The following is a 21,988-nucleotide window of genomic DNA, read 5'->3' on the forward strand; positions in this document are numbered from 1 at the left end:
GAAGTTGTTAGTGGATTGGTTAATTGGCTACCTTATGGGCCTCCGTTTCCAGAGCCAGGCAGGCATTTGTGCGTCCCTTGCAGTCTAGCCCAGAAAGCAATCCCATTCTTGTAGGTGGTCGGCATTGGTAAGCCTCGGTTTACTTCCTCCATGTGCTGAGGCCTGATTGGCATTCATCATCTTATTCGGTTGCTCGTTCACGTTACCGCTCTTACCCCCTTTGGTATGTCGCAATGCTAATGCTTGCACTTATGTCCAGGGGCGGCGTCTGCCTACAATCACAACTCTCTTTGGTCCATGCCCCTGCCAATATCCACAGCTTAATTAGTGTGGCAAGTGCTAATGTTCACTCAACTTTATACAGGTATGATCTATAGTTGCATTTATCAAGTGGGTGAAGGTTGTTCGTTGGGAGTTGGCTAGGGACGCTGGATTCTGACCTTATAGGTGTCGTTGGTGTAAATATAAAAGATAAAATGGCTTACACAGACCGCCAGTTACTCAAACACATGCAAGTGATCTGACGTTACACATTGACCAGAGAGTGCACAAACAAACAATACAAAGAAAAAAGACTGGGCTTCCCTGAACAGATAAGAGATGATATTTTTTGCAAATTCTGGTCAGCAAATCTCCCAAATCCATGCAACTGTAAATTTGGATCAGAAGGCCCCTGATTTCAACTGAAGAATACCAGAATCAATTTAAAGCCAAACTGTATTGGAGGAAACAAGCCTTTGCAAAGGAGTTGCCAATAAAGTTAAAGTAAGGCATTAAGAGTGCTCATCCTAGAAGAGACGAAGAGCTTTACAGGAAATATTGCAATTGCCCTTTGGACTACCACGTTCAGTTTTCCTTCCCACTTCTTGCCAGTTCAAGAAACTATACCCAGTGGATGAACTTTTCAGACAATTGTTATAAATCGAGTCAGGAACTGATGGCAATTTTCTTTATCTACATTATGCCCAAAACAGGTGAAGGCTGTGAATGGTGCAATATTTCCATCAGGAAACTACAACTGGTGGAAATACAATGTGATTGATATAATGAAAAAAAATACTTTTTATTTGCATTGGCACAGATTGGGGGAAGCCAAGACCTTTTTTCCAAATAAGGCTCTCTAAAGAGGCCCACTTTTTTCCATAATATATGGCATTGCATCAGTTCCGTTAGATAACGTGGGAACTACTTTAGAGCGGTAGAATGTTAGGATGGGTAGGATGGAAAACCACCCGTAAGTCTGATTTACCGCAACAGCCTGACTTGACAAGGCCTTGGTGATGGCTTTCCATGGGAACTTCTGAAACAGTGTCGCTCAACACCCCTAAGTATGTAAATGTTGTTACTTGCTCAATGTTTTCACCATGAAGTCTCCAGGAGAGTGCATTTTTCCCTCTGTTTGAGTTCCCAAACGTCAGAATTTTGGTCTTTGATTTATTGATTTCAAGATTATTATCACTGAATATTGTTTGCAGGCTGTTTAACTGCCGTTGTCTGCAAAGAAGAAAATTAAATAAGGTGAGGCCATGGGGCAGCCTTGTTTGACTCCCCTAGCTATAACTATTTCTTTGGACAGCAACCCTTTCTTGTTTAATCGAACACACAGTGAAGTGAAGTGCCTTGATGCATAGCTACTATTAGTTTAAGAATAGAAATTGGGCATTTCTTTGCTTTCTAATTTATTCTACAGTATATGATGATCGATCTGGTCAAAAGCCACGACTTTTTAACATGTTGATGAGAATGTTGGCTGATGTTCCTACGCCTCTGACGAATCCCGTTTGTAGTGGGTCATTAACTCCTGATGTCTCAGCCCATGTGCGAAAATGATCGCACCATATACCTTGCCTATGACATCTAAAAGCGCGATGGGGCGATAATTTCTTGGAACATCACTGACCCCTTTTTGAAAATGGGGACAATAATCACCTTTTTCCACAAAGGTGGAATTAGTTTGTCTGATAGAAATCTGCATTAATAGGATGTATATGAAGGCCGCCCACTCTGTCGGATGTTCTTTTAACATGAGGTTGGTGAGACCATCTGGCACTGGTTCTCGGGAGTTGTTTAGCCGAGCGATTTGATGGCAAATGTCGTCTTTACTCGCTGGCATGAACTATTGCTCCAAACCTTCGGTAACACGTCTGATTTCGTGAAGGGCTGAGGTGCCATATATGTTTTCTCAAAGTGCTGCATCCATCTAGCTTCGCCTATCGGGTTTGATTGGGCTTCCGTTGGTTGCACTCTGATTTGATTAAGGCCCAAAAGTTCTTAGTATTCTTGCTTACCAAAATCTTCAGCATGGCGGCAGATTGAAATATCGCACGTTTCATGGAAGGCAACCAAGTTCTGAAGTTTCTCTTTTTGACTCAGATATTTTGAAGGTCCTCTCTTAATCTCATTTTTTTCCCACTCTTTCTAGTTTCCGGATCTTTTTCCTCCGGTTTACTGGCTTCTGGTTATAAATATGGAGATGAGAATTGGGTGACCAACGTCGGTTTGATATATCGCAACGATGTGGTTCTAAGAGAGGGTTGTAGTCTACCATCAATCTTTCGTCTTCAAGATCTGTTACCAATTTTTCGATGTTCTTATGTGTTAGCTTCAATCTTTGATCATCACTGCTCACTTGTATGTCAGCCGGCATACTTTTACAAGCTTTATTCGTGGATCCCAACCATTCCATACAGAGTAAGTGGCGGTCACTTTTTCTTGTTTTTATTACCTTGAATGAAGTTATTAGTGGTAGGAAGAGTTGCGAAACAAAAACAATCTATGATGGAGGAGGAGCCCATCCCTTCCCATGTTATTTGTGTTGGTTTGTCTTGTTTTGAGTTCCTATTAACATGTGCATTTCTTTATTGGCCATCAGATTGTTCCACATTGTTCCTCTAGATGCTCTGGCGGGACTTTGGGCTGTATTTTGAGTTGCCACACTATTAGCTATACATGAGGTATTCAGATCTCCACAGACAATCACATAGCCAGTCTTCTGGCTTATATATGCATCATCGATTAGTTCTGCTATGTGATCAATAAACCTTTTGTTTGATACCATAGCTGGATTCCAATATGCATTTATCAGTACAACTTTTACTGCAGTCTCAGTCACTTGGGAGTTCATATTCGTTTCCAATTTAATTACAATTTCCTGTGACAAGATGCTTTTTTTATACACATTGCATCAGGGTTAGAGGACTGCCTGATTTTATTGCAGTCAACTACCCTGCTGATGGCCGCCCTTTTTTGCCCACAACTGCTGCACTTACTGAAATCTAAAAACCGTCTAAAGATGGTTTAGTACAAAGCCAAGTCTCCTGTAAAGAGAGCACATCAAAATTGCCTAAATTGATGTCATTGTTTTTGGTGAGATGAATGTGGCCACGAATGTTCCATGAGGCTAATTTTAGACGGTGAGGTTATTCATTTGCTGCGCAAGGTATTCTAGTTTTGGGCACCAATGAGTTGTTGGATTGCTACAATTCTCTCTGAACGGTTAATGTTCTTGGCAGCCACAACCAATCTTGTTGTTTCTTGATGACAGCTGGTGCTTTTGAGTGGGTATTGGTCAGATTAATGTCACGGGTAGAGGAGGTCGTTTGGAATGTTACATTTAATTTCTGTCTCGGCCCAATTGGTACTCGCCCAACCTGCAACGGATCTGAGTACTTAGCAGTCTCAGTTTCAATTTGGTGTCCTCCATTCTGACCAATTCTCGTACCGTAAAACAACTGTCAGTTTGTGTTGAACTTTCATCAGGAATTACTTGGACACCCTCCAAAGGCATAGCCATAGTCAAATCAAAGCCCAACATTTGAAAGTTTTCAGTTGCAGCGATGAGCACGGTTTTAATTATTGGGGATCTAACATGCAAATATATTTGATCTGTTCTTCGATTGTCAACAAACTCAATGGTTTTAAGATCTCTCGAAGTTAGTTGGCAGAGATTGGGGATATGGTCGAAGAGTTCCAATATTGCTCTTCTGTTCAATATTAGAGGGTTCTCGGTATCTAGTACCCGTTCCAGTTTGAATGTTCGCTGCTCAGAGTTTCGTAACAAGGATCTTTTATCTTTACTTGTTCGATCAATTGCAGAATTGGAAACATACCTTTTGCCGCTCGGCCAATTGCTGGTTTCATGCACTCGTAACTAATTTTGATTGTAGGCAGTGTGCTGTAATGACATTCCATTTGGTTTCTCCACCCCAAACAGAACCCTTTGTGGATCAACTGTGTTCAAACAAATTTTATCTAATTTGTGATACAAGTTGCCATTCTGATTCTCCACGCCCAACAACCCCATTCGCGGTTCAGTTGTGGACAGCAGAGTTTGATCTGATTTGGGATTTGATGTCACAGCCTGTGTTTTAAGATCCATTCTTGAATCTCTGGATTCACTGATCTCTATTCGTTCGAATTGAGGGCGGGTTGTAGAACATCTTTTCCTTTTTTCTAACATGGTAATGAAAGATGGTGTAGATGGCTGAGACGGGGCAAACCTTGGATGTGATGCTCTGTCTTCTTGCACAATCATTTGTTCCTGCAGGTTTCGCACCTCATGTAAGTCACTAGTTGCGTGATCTAGTGAATATGTTGAAAAGTTCAATACTGTTTGTGATGTAGGACTCATTTCATTTTCAGTGGTCATTGGTATGCACAATTGTTCGTTGGGGTTGGACTTCGATAACGCAAAATTGGAGGTCTTGTTTTTTGGCTTTTTTACAGGTAGCTTTCTAGGAGCTGGTTTGGGCGTTTCTCTTTTTGCTTTTGTTTGGGTTAACACTAGGACTGCATTCTTGCTGGATTGTGTTACCTTAGAGTTTCGTTTCACTTGATGTGGCTTTTCAAGCCTTTGCGATTTTTTAGCTCCAAATATGGCAAAGGGCACATTCTGCATTTCATTTGAGCCAACAGAGTTAGCTTCGATAACATTTGAAAAGTGTTCAGGTATGACACACGGATCTGCCCTGTTTGATGACTTCTAACGGTTTGCTGATTACCGGTAATCATAAGGGGCAAGCTATTTGGAGTCTAATTGTGATCGCGACTCCTGCCAATTTGACGCATCATCCTCAGCAGCAATACAAAGAGCACTTTGGTTCACAGGCTCCATTGTTAAGTCTACTTGTTGTGCTACCATGATTGTCTGCGACCTTCTGGAACACGCGAGTTGCTGGTTAGAGGAATGTTTGGATAATGTGTTTCTTTGTTTTATTTGAGGCTGAGCAGTGGAGACACCTTGAACATGGGCTGTTACATAGCCCTCTAAAAAGGTTTAGAGTGCATCATAGCTTGTAATGTTGTATGATCTTTCAAGGTTTCGTTCAAATTCTCATATAATTTCATAAATGGAGCCAAGGCTATCGTGATGGTCGACATCAAAGCGAGCAGATCTGGTTTATGTTTTTTGGTATCCTGACTCCTCTCGCTCCGAGTGTTTTCCTGCTCCAACGAGAATTTGTTTTGAAGGGTACCAATAACGCTCTCCAATGCTGGATTATGGCCAGTAACTTGTCCCTTTCTTGAGTTCAATTGACATGGGGCCTCATTACAATGAGTGCGATAGAGTGATAACGGCGCCGGTAGAGCTGCCGGCGCCGTTATCACTCTACCGCCTCATTACGAGGTCTGCTCGTGGGTGCCGACGCTAAGAACATCTGGTCTGACCAGACGTCCTTAGCGGCACCCGCGAGCAGACCAAGATGCTAACAAAGGGCCCGTCATTAACGGGCCCGTTGTTAGCATCCTCCCCATTCCCATTGAGCCCTATCGGGGCTCAAATGGGAATGGGGATGTACCGGGTCCGGGTCCTGCAAAAGGGAATTACTGGGCCCTCCAAGGTCGGAATGGCCCGGTAATTCCCTATTTCTGGGACCCGGTACCCGGTTTGGGGGTAGCCATGCCGCTAAGAACGGCATGGCTACCTCCACACTCCTAATGAGGCCCATGGTGATAAAAGTTGTTGTTCATTTACCAATCCTCTCGTTTCTTCATGATTCAATCGATTTACATTATGAATGAAATTATTGAACATTGCCTCACTTATAGGTGAATGATTCTCTTCCATTATCAACTTCTGTGAAGAATCCTTCTCAACTCTCGGAACTGTATGGTGAGCTTCTTCCCCAACACTTCGGACTTCTTCCAGCGAGGAGGCTTCCGCTAAACCTGCCGTTTGGTTTTTAGAATTGTCAAATGCCTCCATCACATGATCTACCCTAAACTGGTTTCTGTGCCTCAAGTCGTCATCCATCATGATCTTTATTATGGCGACGTCAGGAAAATTCGAATCCACCTGCAATGTTGGTGATCTACGAATGTCTCTGATTGTGCCTATGTTTTTTGCAGTTTGATTCCTAAACACAAGGCTTTCCTCATCAGTGGAGGCAGTTGCTTCATGATGAGTTTGAATATCTTTTCTCACTAATACAGACATTCTGGTAAGTTTTGAAAATTCTGCATCAGATAGATCTGTTGTAGCTTGTACGTGTGCTAGATGGCCTCCTTTAAAGGGGTTAGAGCTTTAGCAGCTGATTCCAGGGCCACGACTCCTCACCTGAGCCTGTAAATTCTGGAGTGCCCACCTTGTTTAGAAGAATCATTTAAGTTTTTGTTCAGGTTAAAGCAGGAAAAATGCTTCTGGGGAGCGAAGTATTTCAAATGATCATTCGAAGTTGGATCAGGCGGTTGTACAAGCACACACTGTCGGCCTGTATTCAATTCATGTCAAAATCATGATTGTTCACATCCGTGTTCTCTGGCTTTCCATCCAGTATAGCATTGTTAATGTTTTTTCAGGGGAGCCTCACACAGAATGTGTCAATTTTGCTTGCCAGGCTCAGTGTGCATCATGGCTCTTACCACGACTTCCTTGTGGCACACCGAGGTATCAACTGCCAATGTCTTCAGCAAGATAGAAGATTGATAAGAGGGGCAACTGAGTGCCCCTGCACCGTCTTGTCTTTCTCACTCGTCGCTTCAGGAGAGCTCTGAGACACATGTGGCATAGATGTAATGTCCGACCTCGAATCGATTGAAACAACATTCTGTAGGCACAACAGTACTCCACTTGTTGTATCGTCTGTATTCACTCCCATAACTTGTGAGACTTGATTCTGGTTCATCCCCAACTTTGGAACCAGTAGGCATGAGTATCCGTGGACTTACACTTGTTGACATATGTCGTTGTATAGTGGGGAAAGCCGCAAGTGCAACATTTAAAAATGTGGATTTACGAGTAGGCTTACCCGGTATAGGTGAATCAGACACAAAAGTCTTCCATAGTCGGTTGCATTGGTGACACAGCTGCTGATGTATCGCACACGGATAAGCCGGCGACAGCCCCATCTTTTTTTATTTTTTGAGCTTCGTAGAGTTCTTCCTTCATCTATAAGTCCACTGCCCACCGGAACACCAGACACTCTCCACACTCTGCTACGCTACGCTTAGCAGAATGTTTTTGATGCAGGCGTAAGCAGGAAGCGGGGCCTGGCTCAGCTGTGAGACTGGCGGAAAGACTGGATATAATGGCTGGATACAATGACTCCAAGTAAAGGAAAGACTGAATATCCTTTACCGCAAAACTGGATGCAGTGTTTTCAAGTGCCAAAAGTCCACTTGGCAAATGTTCGTAGAAACGCACAAGCTGTAGTCTTCCCTCAAGACACCAGACACTCTCCACACTCCCAGATCACTTTTGATTGTAAACTGCCCTTCAACTCAATTTACTATTGTGGCGGTGTGCGAGTAGTGCGTTTGTGTTACTCGTGGAGGACATTTGCTTTACCTTTGGAAATCTTTATTTGCTTGCTGTTACTTGGGTGGAGGAGATAAGGACAAGCAGAGCCAGCATAACACTACAAAGAGTAATTACCGGCGCAGAGCCTGCGCGGTGTGCGAGTAGAGTGTTCTTGTTCGGCTAGGCTGCTGGACTGTGGGTTTGCAGGCTACAGGACCCCATCATAGAGCGGGTAATGTGATTCATTGCTATGTACTTAGCTATTGTTTCAACGTATCAAGCACACGCCTGAAATTTGAAAAATCACTTGGTCTGGAGTCCATTTGTGGATACTGAGTCGGAAACTGGTATGGGGTCCATTTGTGGATACTGACTCGGAAATTGACATACATGCATTTCACTTTTGTTTACCATGGCCTTTGCGAACCTCTTGAACTGTAATACTCCTGCTTGCCAGATACACTGCTGACTAGAGGAGCGTCTGCGACGCTGGCCTTTTAGCTCCTCTGATACTGGTTGAAGCATGGGCTAGATTGCCTTCTTGAGCCTACTTACCCTCTGATAAATACTGGCTGAAGCAGGGGCCAGATTATCCACTTGAGACTAATTATCATCTGATTTACCACTCACTATACCACTTATATCAGATGCTGCCACGTTGCCATGAGCATACCATCATCAAGAGGAATGACTTACGATCTCCATAGTGGCAGTTCTACCATGACTCCCCCTTGTAGACCTATTACGTACAAAGAGATGCTGGCTGCTATCACGCTGCCCCTCCTACCTTCACCCACAAAAAATGGGGCTGTGCTGGCTCTAAATCCATCTATGGCAGTTAACGGGAAAAAATCTCAGAAACTGAAAACACAATGTCAGAACCCGATTACGTCCTTTTTGCCACCGGTGAGTCATCAGTGAATGACCTAATAGTAAGTACAGCATTGGCAAAAATCTACTGCAAGTGATTTCTGCAACTTCCAACAGACTCCACCAAAGCAGAATCAAGAAGTATTATCAGAATCCAGTATTCAATCTGAAGCAAATGCCGCTTTCCTCAATTAAGCGCCATTGGACCTTTCTATAGTGGATACTCCCCCTGACATGATGTACTGGTCAGGGACTACTTCTACTTCTTCTTTTCCTCCTCTCTAGCACTAACCCTTACCCCACTCCCTCTGTGACAGTAATCAGTGAAGATGCATCGAGCTGAGGATGGCAAAGGAGAGAGACGGTCTGTTCAGAGAGATAAATCAGGTCCTATGTATTTTGGTCTCCTTATATGAAGGTATATGTTAGGGAGAATTCTCCAAAATGGCTAATTTCCCTTACCTACTGAGTCCCTCAGCAGCTTTGCTGGATTTCTAGGATTTTTTTTTTCACCTGGTAAGAGTGTGAGCCCTTTTGCCCCACTCTTACATGTGTTTTGCTGTGTGTGTTTAACATTTTCTTGTGTTCATAGACTGTGGAGCCTCACCTACTAGTTTTTTATATGGTTCCGGCTGGGTTTATTCACCATTTCTTTTTGAAAATGTCTTTCTAGTGTTTTACTCCGCACAAAGCCCTCCTTAGGCACCTGTATGTCTGGGGGGACAGGATGTAAGGGCGGTGTTTAGGACTCCCTGCACAGGGTCTCCTTGGAGACCCATGTCACACTCTGATCTGATTGGCAGTGGTTACTGTCCCAGGCTGTGTGAATGGGGGAAAATCGCATAAAAAAGCATGTCTCTGGGTCTGGAAAGGCAGAGTCGCCACTGAGAACGAAAGAACCGACGAGGAGCTGACGGAAGAGGACCCCTACAATGACTGAACTGCCCGGTGAAGCCTTTCTGCAGGTCCGAACCTTCAAGCTCCAACGACAGAGAAGATCTACCAGGAATCTTCTTCCCTTGAGCTGGTGGGACCAACCAGTTCGCCCAAACTGCAGGCCAGGACTCCCTCCTGTGGTCTAATTTGCTGTACAGAGCTACAGTGAACCGGATAGCCTGGAAAGTCAGACCGTGCTTGGGTTTTAAGGAGCGCACCTTTTATTTGTTGTTTTGCTCTGCTGCTGGTTTCTTCCCTGGGCAGTGCAGGACCCTCCAGTCTTCCTACTTCATGTCAGTCTGACAGTCGCTTCAGGAACTGCCAGGAACGTCCGCCTCAGTTACAGCTTCTTCTCCGTTTAAAAGGTACTGTGCAATTTTTAGTCTAACTTTGTCTTTTCCTCCCTTTTAAATTGCTGTAGTGCCATTTTGCTCACACTTCATTTTGAGCATAACTTGTCCAGAATCTATTGGGTGTGGTATAGTATATTAGGAGTGTGATTTTTCAACTGATTTACTTTAGTGAAATGTTATACAACTGATGTGTAAATAAATGTATATTCTTTTACTCAGAAACCTTGAGTCAGTGTTTGTTTGAACCATAGTAATTTCTGTGCTTTGTGTAACTATTGATACTGCTCACTTTACTCTTGAGATAAGTCTGGCTGCTCAGCCACTGCTACCACTTTACTATGTAGTACAGGCTTGGACCAAAGGTGAATTTGTACTGTCACTTGTAGTCTTAATTGTGTGTGGTGTTCCCAAAGGGTTCTGCATATAATTCTGCCTAAAAGTATACAACGAGAGACCAAAACGAACACGGCATTACTTGAATCATTGCTGTTCAAGTTTGATCACATTGATCTGCAAGTCTTTGCAAGGGAGTTTCTTTTCTCCAGGAAATTTGGCTCCGCTGAAACACCTCTATTGACAGTAGAGGAAACTATGGGTACGGTCACTAATGAACCTATAAGACAAGTTGCACGGATGTCTAAAGTCGCCCCACCGGGAACACCGGAGAAGGAAGCCCATGAACAACGGGCTGCTCAGGTTCCAGTGGGTGAGATTAATGCCCCTTTGACATCTTCCGCTTGCCCAGTTATCCAGCAGGCTCCCATTGGGAGACAGTCTGGGGTAACATGCCCGGCACAGATGCCACACAGGCAGCAGGCTGACATCGCCACAAACAAGTACCGGCTGTGCCCGAGATTTTGGACATCAATATGCAGAATGCCATAGCGGAAGAATCGGTGGAGGAAATTCTCTGCAAGGGTCGTGTTAAGATGTCGGGAGGTCGTAGACAAGCCCGCTCGTACAATAAGACTTCATGCTCGACAGAAAAAGAAATCTAAAAATATGCCCTCCAAAAATGCAAAAAACCAAGGGGCATGTAATTTTATCCAATCCTTGTTTGCAGAGTGCAGTGAAGGCAGCCTTATCTCAGCTGGATTGGGCGGGGGCCTCAACGGACGACATATGCCAGGTTGCATGTCAATCCACCTCACAGAGCTCACAGGTCAAAGGGGGTGGAGGTGTCTCATTAGTGCCCAAAGCTCCTCTACAAGTTGCCATTGAAGTCTTCCCCGCGGTGCCCTGCAGTCAGCCCATGCCCCCGACTACAAATACAAATTTACAAGTTCAGGGGCCTGTTTTTGTCATCCCACCCAGGTCACAATTGCCACAGGGTGGCTCGAACGACTGCGGGCAAGTAGACAAGATCGTTTCCCCCAGGGTCCATTGGGCCTGCAGAAGTCACTTCATATCTCTCAGAAAGCACAAGATGAATTACTGTGATGAAAGTGTAATTCCTGAAACCCGCTCCTCTATTTTGAACCACCCAAATCTACTGTCTCTGCTACAAAAAATACCATTGTTGGGAGGCATCAAATCTTGTGACTTGGATAGAGTACTCTTCCCTGATTGCTGCCAACTAGATCAAGCAGTGATCTCTATTAAATTCAAACTCGTGATGGACACGTCACTGAAGGAGCAAGATAATCTGAGATGTTTGGGTTACGATTTGCTACCATTCAAGGTCAACCTTCTACAGGGCGAGGGCTTCTCTTGCGGGCTCCAATAAGGCCATAGACTGGGACAGAGAGTTACAGTGGAAGAGCAGGTTCTGGCCTTAAAAAGAAAAATCATGAATTGACTGGTCCTGGCAACTTCCTCAAGTTAGACTTCGAGTTCTCAACTTGGGAAGCATGGGTTTTCGGATGAGGCCCTAAATTAGAAGAGTGGCCGCTTCTCAGTGGTTTCCTTTAATTCCATAGGACATGTTCACCTGTTAAATAATCTATCTTTGGCTTGTTTATTTAGGTCACACACAGTGATTGTTTTGCAGGATAGTTAGATTAAGGGGGAGCCTACTTTTGACGGTTACTGTGTCGCCCACCATTTCGCAAAACAAGGAGTGAATGGCCGCCCATGTGGTGGTCTGCTGACCCTAGTAAAAACATCTCTGCCATTAAAGGTGGTTGCTAGCATTGAGGTCCGCTTCGGGGTGTTGGCCACTCATATTAGACTTGCAACTGGCATGGACGTGAATGTGCGGCTTTATCAACATCTATTGGCACCAGGTTATGGGGGCAATAACAAAGGTGGTCAAATCCATCTCTTTATATGTGGCAGACTGGTATAATACAACACCTTCAGGGCACATTCTAGTGGCAGGGGACTTAAACTCAGACTGTCTTTCCGTTTTTGGAGTTGAATGTAGGATGTTTGAAAAACAAGGTTTCCAAATCTGGGAATGAAGAGGGTGGGTCGATTGTCTTACTGGGATGGGGCTCTCACCTCTTAATGGTTCGGTCTTTAGAGATATTCCCCCCCTCTGCTACGTGGTCTAATGGGTGGAGTCTTTCCACCATTAACTGCGTTTGTGGGACCAACTGCTCTTGTTTTAAGCGATCACTTTATTTTGAAAGCCCATTTCAATTTTCTAGCCAACGTACTTAGTCAGATTGCAATAAATCTGGGGCGGCCTGCTGTGGCACCCAACATGCAGGGCAATCATCTACATTGGACACCCGACATGCTAGTAAGGGTCACCCAAGCTGTTGCAAAGGTTACAGCCGATAAATATAAGCTAGAAATGTGCACCATGTTCTCTGTTGAGAACTTAGAGTGCTTTCTAGATAGTGTAATTGCTCCTTACACTTCAAGGGCAGGCTCCAGGAAATCTCGTTTACATCTCCACACTCACACTTACAATGCTGATGTGGTTGTCAGGTGAAGAGAATACAAATGTTTGCTTAGGCATATCAAAAACAACTCTCAGCTCTCTGAGCTGTCCAAAGGGGCTTATATCAGGAAAGCACGGCAGAGGTATAAAAACTGTCTCCGCACATCCAGAGCTCATCGTTTTCAACTGGATGCGGAAACAATGTTATCTGCACTCTTAGATAGGGATTCCAGATCCTTCTGGTCGTTGATTAATGCAACTGGAAACATGCAAATGGGCAGGTTGGTGAATGGTGTGGTAGAGGAAGACTGGGTACATCATTTTGAGTCCCTGTATGCTATCCCCACCGCGCAAGTCAGAGGTATAACAGCTAATGAATTTGCTAAGGGTGACCCTTTGGATATTCTCAGCCATATTTAATTGAGTTAATTGGTAACATCAGTAACTCGAGGGCACTGGGTCTGAATGAGCTTACTTGTTTAAACTGAATCCGGCACTCTGAGAAAAGATTCCACACACTTTATATCTCGACATCATCGAACTTGAGAAATTTCCTCCAACGTGGGGACGTGCCCACATTATTCCCATTTACAAGAGAGGGGATAGAGCGTCGCCATCCAACTACCGCCCAATAGCCATACTTGATGCGGACTCTAACTGCTTTACTGCATCCTGTTACAACACCTGGAAACCTGGGCCAATATACAAAATGACCCAAGTGGCAAACTGGACCCAGGAAAGGGATGGGTACCATTTTGAATGGTATGCTACTTAAGTGTATACAGGGTCATGCTTGGTCAAGAGGGAGTAACCCGATTTCCAAGGCCACTATCAACCTTGCAGCAGCATTCGACGGGTCACTGCTGTGGTGTAACCTTCAGAATCAGGGTATTCCACCAGGTCTTCTAAGACTAATAGTTGCGCTCCATAGCCACTCGACCATACAAATAAGTCTGAACCACCAAGGCTTGTTGTGCCCGCCCAATAAAAACATACAGAGGGATAAGGCAGGGTTGCGTCTTAGCCCCTTGCCTATACAATCTGTACATGGCTGATTTGGACCAGCAATTACTACCGATGCCCTTGGCAAACTCGAAAATATCCATTTTACGACCTTTATGGACGGGCTATCGAGACTGTATAGTCTTTGATAACACCCCAATTGACCTCCAGAGACTCTTGAACAGGTTTTCCGCCTTCGCGAAGGCCAATTCTTTAACAATGAACCTGGTAAAGACTAAGATGATGCAACTCTCTAATACCCTGAAACAGGCAACTCTCTAATGCCAGGAAACAGGTCACAATCAAGTGGAGGGTGCATTCTGAGGTAGTTGAGAGGATAGACTATTTTCAGTATTTAGGCTGTAAGATCTATTCCAAACAATTGCTCACTTTCATTTTATCATGGCTTTTATCTAAGGCCACCAAATTGGCTTATCAACTACAAAGGGTGGATTCCAAATTCTGCAAGTTCTCCTTACTGCCCTGTAGGAGTTTCTTCGAGGGCAAGAGTGTCCCGAAATTACTCTACGGGATTGAAGTAAATGATCCAGTACTAATTGATTATTTGTCTTTTTTGGAAGCCTCAATATAAAAAAGGGTCTTGCATCTTCCATCCTCGACGCCACTTGTAATCATCCGGTACGAAATGGGGACCATTTCGCTGAAGGCTAGAGCATATTGGCGTTACCTATCCTTTTATGGGAACATGTTAACTGCATCAGAGAACCCATTGTTGGCAGACCGTAAAAAGGCATGTGAACGTGGTGAACTTCGTCCCTTGTCCTAGTTAAAGGGGTTGGCACAAATTCTTTTGGCTAAGTCAGGGTGCTCTATGTTAGATCTTACTGGCAAACTAGATAGAGAAAAGAAAGCATTATTTGCAGCAGATTGGGCCAACACTATCTTGGAACTTCATGCATATCCATCTTTAAGCCATCTCAAATATGATAGTTTCAAAAACTGGGAATATTTGCCCCATATTTGTCGATGTATTATCTAGCAAACAGGTACAATCCACCTTCCTTAGATTTCCCTAAAATTTGGTTCGGACCGAGGAAGTATTACTGAGATATGGACTGAAAACAACAGACACTGCTTTCTGCAGATTTTGTAACGATGAAACACAGATAGAGAGAGCAAGGCATTTACTGCTTGTATGTAATACTTAAAACACATTAGGGTAAGAGCATTCCATAAATATCAAAATGAGTATTCAATATCAGCAGATTACATGTGGAATTACTGTTTGTCAGGTTCAACCACATCAATTGGGAATACTGTCTCATCCTTCGTTATGTCATTCTTAATGTGAAGGATGTGTAGTCTATCTGGAAAATGGAAATACGAAGTGTCTGACGATGATCAGGAGTTGTGTTGATTTTAAATGCATTCTCACTTTTAGGTGTTTTTTTTATCGGTGGAAAAGATATTTTATTTAATCTGCAAATGGAAAGATGAATTGATTGTATGGTTGGATTTTATTAGTTAGTTTCCATTTCATTTTTACTCTCTTTCTATTCTTATTTTTTTCTCTTTGTTCTTTTTTGGTATTTGAAATAATTTCTCTTTTTTATTGCTGTATTTGCTTCTTATTAAGTTGTATGTTAAAGGTTGGATTTAATTTTAACCAATAAAAGATATTGTGGCTTCATTGTCTCATTCAATATAATCCATTATTGACTGGGTAGCTCAAACCATCACACTACGTTCTGTTTACTTTACACATCATTACTTCAAGGAGAGGTTTCCAGAAGCCACCACTTTGTTGACCCCAGTTCCAGCTACAACATTGCTCGTTGCAAGAGTCTCGCTTTGAGTTGTATAGCGTGAATAAGAAGCAGTCTATAAAGAGCAGGAAGTAGAGGCATTTCCCCCCACAGTAGACATACAATATTCTTTTATCTGCAACTGTGTGCTTACCTTGACGTAGATATATGCCATAAATGGAAAATAAATATGCTCTTACTGGAAAGGAGAAAGACACATACACAGGACAGCCTCATTAAAGGCATGAGCATATCCTCAAAATCACTTTCAAGTGTAGGGTTACTTTGGATCAGTAAAAAGGGCTGATGTGAAAGTCTATGCATATACTATCTCAAGCTCATTTCCCCAGACAGTCAAGAATCTTAATGCTTTTCTTCCAAATATCGTTTTACTAGATCGGTTGAAGGATTATTGACTGAAAGGAAGCATACAATGAGAGAAAGCGTTCAAGTGCCAACTCTGCCATTTATAACATCTCCCGTTGTCCATCAACTTTTCAAAATATATGTGAATGAGATCTTCCAGGACTAACTTGTGTTTTTTTATTAGTTTAAAGCGCAAATTGGTTAATTAAAACCTTATACACTGAAACATGTTAAAAGCAGTTATAGAAACATTTAGGGAATAACACATTGCTTTACAATATTGTTCAAGACTCACATATTGATCCACAAGAAGAGAAGGTTGTCCTATCGAATTCCTTACCAACAAGTACATAGTCCATACTTCCATATATACTACCCAACAGATTATACAGAAATAACTATACATTATTCCTTGAATTATTTAAAAGAAAACAGTACATAACCTACATTCACAATAACTCATTAAAAAGGAAAATTGCTCTTTTCCATATATAAAAAGCTGCCCCAATGTATACCATGATTTCGGCCTCATATGGAGATCTTCCAGGACTATCTTCATGGAGATTGACTCGGACATCAGTTATTTTCTAGGACCAAGACCGAACATCCAAAATATGTGTGAAAAGTACTGTTGAATACCCAGTTATGCGACATGTCTAAATGCCAGTGTCACAAAGATAGAATTTCATTTTTTAGGATATGTGCCAACATCTATTGTTCAAATGGATAAATAAAAGATGTAGGCAGTCCTTCATTACATATCTCCCACTGACAATGTAAAGATGTATGGGATTTCCATCCTTCTGTCACTGATTCAATCATTACTTTGTATTTTGAATTTGTATTTGCAGGACTTAGAACACCAATGAGGAACAGTGAGTAACTGTTTATTCTCCGAATGCAACAATCTAGTAGGGTTATATGACTTATTCTTAGAACTTAGACAAGGCGTTGTGAACTGATTTTTTGTAGTCAAGTTATAAGATCCTGCCAGAAACTATGCCCACGAAAACAAAAATGTTATTATCCAACTGCAGAGAATGCACACAAAAGGGGTAAAAGTGTAAAGTTGCAAGCTTCTCGTCACTCGTCCCTATCAACATTCAGACAGCACACCATTTCTTACTCGCCAAGAGTCAACTATCACTTGCCAATGGCTAGCGATGAGTGCACATTTTGAGCCCGGCTCCTCTCAGAGCTCCAGGACATCGTACCGCAGCAGTTTTACTCCAAACTCACAGTGTTAAATCTTGTGTCTTTTTTTACATGAGTTTTGCTTCAATGTCACATCTTGAAAAAGAATAAATTGCCTGGTATCACCTCAAACTCCTGAAAAAATAAAATAAACCATAACCCCAGTCCGCCCCACTTCCCAAAAAGTGATTTGACTGTTCAGGCACATGTCTTCCACACATAGTTTGGAAACACCCTCTCAACATGTCTATAATTCCTCTTGAATCCCCTTCAAGGCAGTCTTACATGCTGCAGCAGCTAACCATCAATTTCTTACATGTGTTTGAATATTTTGGAGGCTAGAGGATCCTTTGTAGAGAAACCGCTAGGCCTTGAATAAAGTCTGGTGACACTTACATCACCTGACATGTGTTCTTTTGGTCTGCACAATGCGGAAATGTCAGCTAGGGTAAGCTGCACCAGTACCCTACAACACCTATGGAGAATTGCCACAATTATCAGAAAGAGCAGGGAAAGCATGTCACTAAATCATACAGTGTGCAAAGCCTCATAGATTGTATAGTAGAAAAACTGAATCGTCTCGTTAATGTGTACATTCACGATATACACAAAGATCCATGCATAAAAAGCAAATCTGAACTGTTCTAGACAATGCTATTCGAATACAAACCAACACAAAAACATTCTTAGTATTAACATTACAAAAACACAATTTTCAGAGAAATGTCAATGTGAATTTTCCAAATAACCCTACATAAAAAAAGGATTCTGCATTAAAGTGGACTTCTTAAACCAAGTAATGTTAATTTTCTGATATATTTTCTACTTCCATGTTTTACTCTTATGCATGTGTGCCCTTTAATACATCAATATATTTTACTCTCTAAAATAGAACTTAATCCTTAACCCAAACCTTCAGAATAGCCATGTTAGCCCTAGGAACCACTTTTGTATCTATGTCCAAGATGAAATGAACAATGGCCAATATTTTAAAGTTAATGCATTCTATGCTAAACACATTTTATTCCGATGCCAAAACGTGTTGTATAGTTTCAGACAAAAACAAGTGAATTGTATTTTTGTAAAGTTTATTCTAGGAATTGTTTTGTGCTAGTTTTAATTTGATAATCCACGACTAGAATGTTGATACTGAAGGACTGTATTCTTTTGTCTAGAATAGTTATTCAGATTTGCTTTAAAGTGCTTAGATGTTTGTGTGGATTGTGAATGTAAACATACGTGAGATAGTAGCAGGTGCAATGGATTGCTTTTCTGTAGAAAATGTGGTTGCGTTTATCTGGAATTTTGTGACTGACTCACCCAATAGTGAAAGTTAGGACACCATGTTTAATTTCTTGACAAAGTTTTAAATAAAACAGAATAATCAAACTAAAAACCAACTTGTTTCGTGTTCCCGATTCAGCAGTGGGTAGTTAAGTCTGGGACATTTCTTTGTAAAAGTACCATATGTTATAATAAAGATATATTTATGAAATATAATCATCAGAGAACAGTGGTGGAGTGATGTATGACTGGTGGCAAAAGGGATTAAGAACAGATTGAATTTCAGCTTGCTGAGGCAGTGCTCCACTTCCGGGTAGGAACCCCTACCTGAAACACTTGTGTATGGGCACAATATAAATAAACTATCATATCATATATCGAAACATGTACCTTTTCACACCATTTGTTGAAATTCAGGTGAGTGTAGAGATGGACCACGGACCCATCGTTGAAGCAAGGAAGCCGAGACAAAGCTTGATCATTACAGAACAAGCATGGAATTGGAAATTATGCCTAACACCAAGATGGCCAATGGGCTATTTTGAAGCTGGCAACTGTGGATCCACCTAGTGCAAATAAACTTAAGTGAATTGAGAACTCCATAGAACGCAAGATTGGGCACAAGGAATTAGAGGGGAAACTTGAAAGTGAACGAGTATGAAACGGCCAGAGGAAGAGGGAGAAACATTTCACCAGAGCCAGACCATGACTCCAGGGAGGAGAGGTCTTGAGTGATCTGCTGAGTCAGGAAAAAGGTGTCCTATGACCTGTATTCTCTGGATGGGTTGGAAAGAAATGAGATTAAGACTGTTGGCCATTGAGAAACGCACTATGGCACTTACTTGATGAAAAGAGCACAACATCTCATATGTGTGGGAAGTGCAAGATTCCCACACCAGCTACCCTAACCAGAAAAGGAAACCTTAGAACCTTTGGGGAAATCGCTTCTGATGGAGAGGGTGTGTTTAACAGTCAGTGGGGGTCCTGCACACAGACTGTGCATGAAACAGAGGGCGTGTTGGGCACTGCAGGTGTGGCAGCGAGGGCTCACCCCACAGCATGGCCTATAGAGTCTGCGAGTGTCACAGTGGGGGTCCTCTATACACTCTATAGCTGTCACAGACGCTGGGTGCCAGCCTGTGGGCGTCCTATGTACAAATACTTAACAACAGCCTGTGCATGTCAGGGCAGAGGTCTAGCAGTCTGCCAGTAGGCGTGTGGATTATCAGAGTGTCGCATATCCTCCTGCCTGTGGGCGTCTCAGGGGAGGTCTTGCACTGTCTCCAGGTGTGATCTATTTATTTATTTATTTAGTCACTCATATAGCACATATAACCCAGAGGCCTCTGATCAGGGCATTCAGTCTCTGGGTGCCAGTGCGTGTGCCCTACAGGGGGTGTCCGGGGAGGGGTCATGGTCGGTGTCCTATACAGTCTGTGGGGTCTTGCGACGGAATTGATATCTATTAGTGATGCCCTTTGTTTTGAGTCTCTCTCCATAGGCCATGGCCACTCGGTCCTGCGCATTCCAGCGCCACACACAGCGCTGCGGGGCTTCCCCGTGGCTTCTGGCCGCCTCACCTGGCCCCTCCGGTCTCGTCGCACCCCGCGGCGCCCATCAGAGGAGACGAGCGGCCGCCTGCCGTTCAGGTCTCGGAGCCGGAGGGAGGGATGGATGGATAGATGGAGTGCGCGCATGCGCAGTGTGCCGGCTGCCAGCCGGGTCTTTGCTGGGTGCTTGCGAGTGCTCGGCCGCTCCCTCATTGGACGGCGCGTGTCCTTTCCTCGCAATGCTATTGGCTCCCTGAGCGTGGCGGGCGGGTGCTGAAAAGGAAAATAAAGCGAGAGTCAGAGGCGCGGCGGTTTCTGACAGGATTTGGCGTCGTGTAATGGGACCTCCCAGCGCTGGCTGCGCACTTTAGTGTCTGCGCCATAGCAGGCGTCCTGTCAGACGGCCACACGGGCCAGGAGGACCCTCGAAAGCACGCTAGAGTCCAGCCGCCGCGGGCTGTGCAGGTGGGCTCTAGTGATGCAGGTGTGAGTGCCAGTCCGTTCCTTTCAAGGAGTGTAAGCGGCAGGGTATGAATAGGAGCGCGTCTCCTGTGGATACTAGGTTATGCTGAGGGTGACTGTGGCTTTGCTGTTTCTTCAAGGTATGCAGTGTTGGAGCATGAGGAGGTGGTGCCTCTTCATCCTTTAGAGGGAGAATGGTGCAGTAGGGCGTGTTGCGGAAACTGTGGAGGGTAGTGGGTCTTGTGTGCTGCATGCGGGTGCTCCTAAGGAGAGGGATTTTGTGGTTATTATGGCGAGTGCTGTGGAAGAGCAGGATTTCAGGAAGGTGTGCCCAATTTAAATTGCGAAATCTGTACAGGAGTGGGCTCGTTCACCTCACTTTATACATAAGGTGGGTGAGGGTAAGCTTATGGTTTGCTCAAGGACTTTTGAACAACGGGTGAAGGTGCTGTGCTTGCGCAAAGTGGTGGTTATTCCTATTGGTATGTACTTCTGTGTCGCCTACACGTGGTAAGAGGTGTGATGTGGTCACGTGCTAAGGTAGTAAAGGGGGCGGTCCCACACCATGGTAGTGCATGCCGGGAGCCCGATATAGTAGGACCTGTGTCCAAGTGTTCCTTTCAGGGATGGGTGGGGCAAGGCCTACATGCAAGAGTCCTGGGGTAACAAAGCATAAAACATTTGGCGACGAGGAGGCATCTCCAGCAGCCTGATCCGTCGTCACCTGTCAGATGCATTGATCATCACGGTAAGGCAAACGCTGGCATTTTTGTGACCCAACAGCATCGGCTCCACTCGTGGAGTGCTTGTGCGCCTTGTGGGTCATTTTTGGCACCAACAAGAGTCAAGGATCAAAGGCTACAACAGGGCCACAAGGGCACTTTCAAAACATTTTTTTTCTATTTTGTCATCCATTGGGATTTCTCTCGGTCCTACTGAGTTGGTGTCCGGAGGGGCTGTTGTGCCTCACACCAGATCATGGTCAACAAACAGGAGCCGTGCTTGACTACCACAGCACCGGACGTCCCGGAAGTGCACCAGCAGGTGACAAATCCCGGCCTATTTGTACAAAGAGGGTGCCTTTACGATCTGCAGCCATGAGCGATGAAGACGACCTCCAGGGTGCTGGACAAGGCGCACAAGGCCCCTATGGCAAGAAGAGCACCACGCTAGCAAGGGACATTGGCCCCAATGCCGGAATTTGACACTTAAGGAAATCTCTCGAAGCTTGGACCGAAATGGTTGCTCTGGATAGAGAAGTTGGACAACCGATTAGACAGATGAGGCAAAAATTGCAACACGTTGGGTTGGAGGTTCACAAGATTTTCAAGTCCCTCACTCCCATTGATAACTCCTATCAAGCAGGGATAGGCAGCCTCAAAGAACACTTCTTGCCACTAGCGAATCAGGACTATGAAAGGTTTGTTATGTGCAGCGAGAAGGAGGAGGAATCCTTGGACCAGTGTTATGGCAGGCTTTGTCATCTGGCAAGTTGGTGTTTATGGGAGAATGAGGACGGCATGGTGCGAAACTAACTAATACAAGGGTGCGCCTCGGGGAAGCTGCGCCACCAAGCCTGGTCTGACGTTAACCCCCATTCTGGAAATGGGCAGATCTTATGAACTGGCAGAGAGCCG

The 21,988-nt window shown here is 43.8% G+C and overlaps 1 protein-coding gene across 1 annotated transcript in view; it reads right to left on the bottom strand.

Moving 5' to 3' along the window:
• Positions 1 to 20,026, bottom strand: part of LOC138452990 (zinc finger protein 879-like) — a 171,212-nt gene extending 151,186 nt beyond the window's left edge. Inside the window, exon 1 of the mRNA XM_069605376.1 lies at positions 19,920 to 20,026. The gene's annotated coding sequence lies outside the window, so the exon portion shown is untranslated. The remainder of the gene's footprint in view (positions 1 to 19,919) is intronic.
• Positions 20,027 to 21,988: the final 1,962 nt, after the last annotated feature.

The sequence above is a fragment of the Ambystoma mexicanum genome, chromosome 4p (genome assembly GCF_040938575.1).
Source record: "Ambystoma mexicanum isolate Mex_15411 chromosome 4p, UKY_AmexF1_1, whole genome shotgun sequence".
NCBI lineage: Eukaryota > Metazoa > Chordata > Amphibia > Caudata > Ambystomatidae > Ambystoma > Ambystoma mexicanum.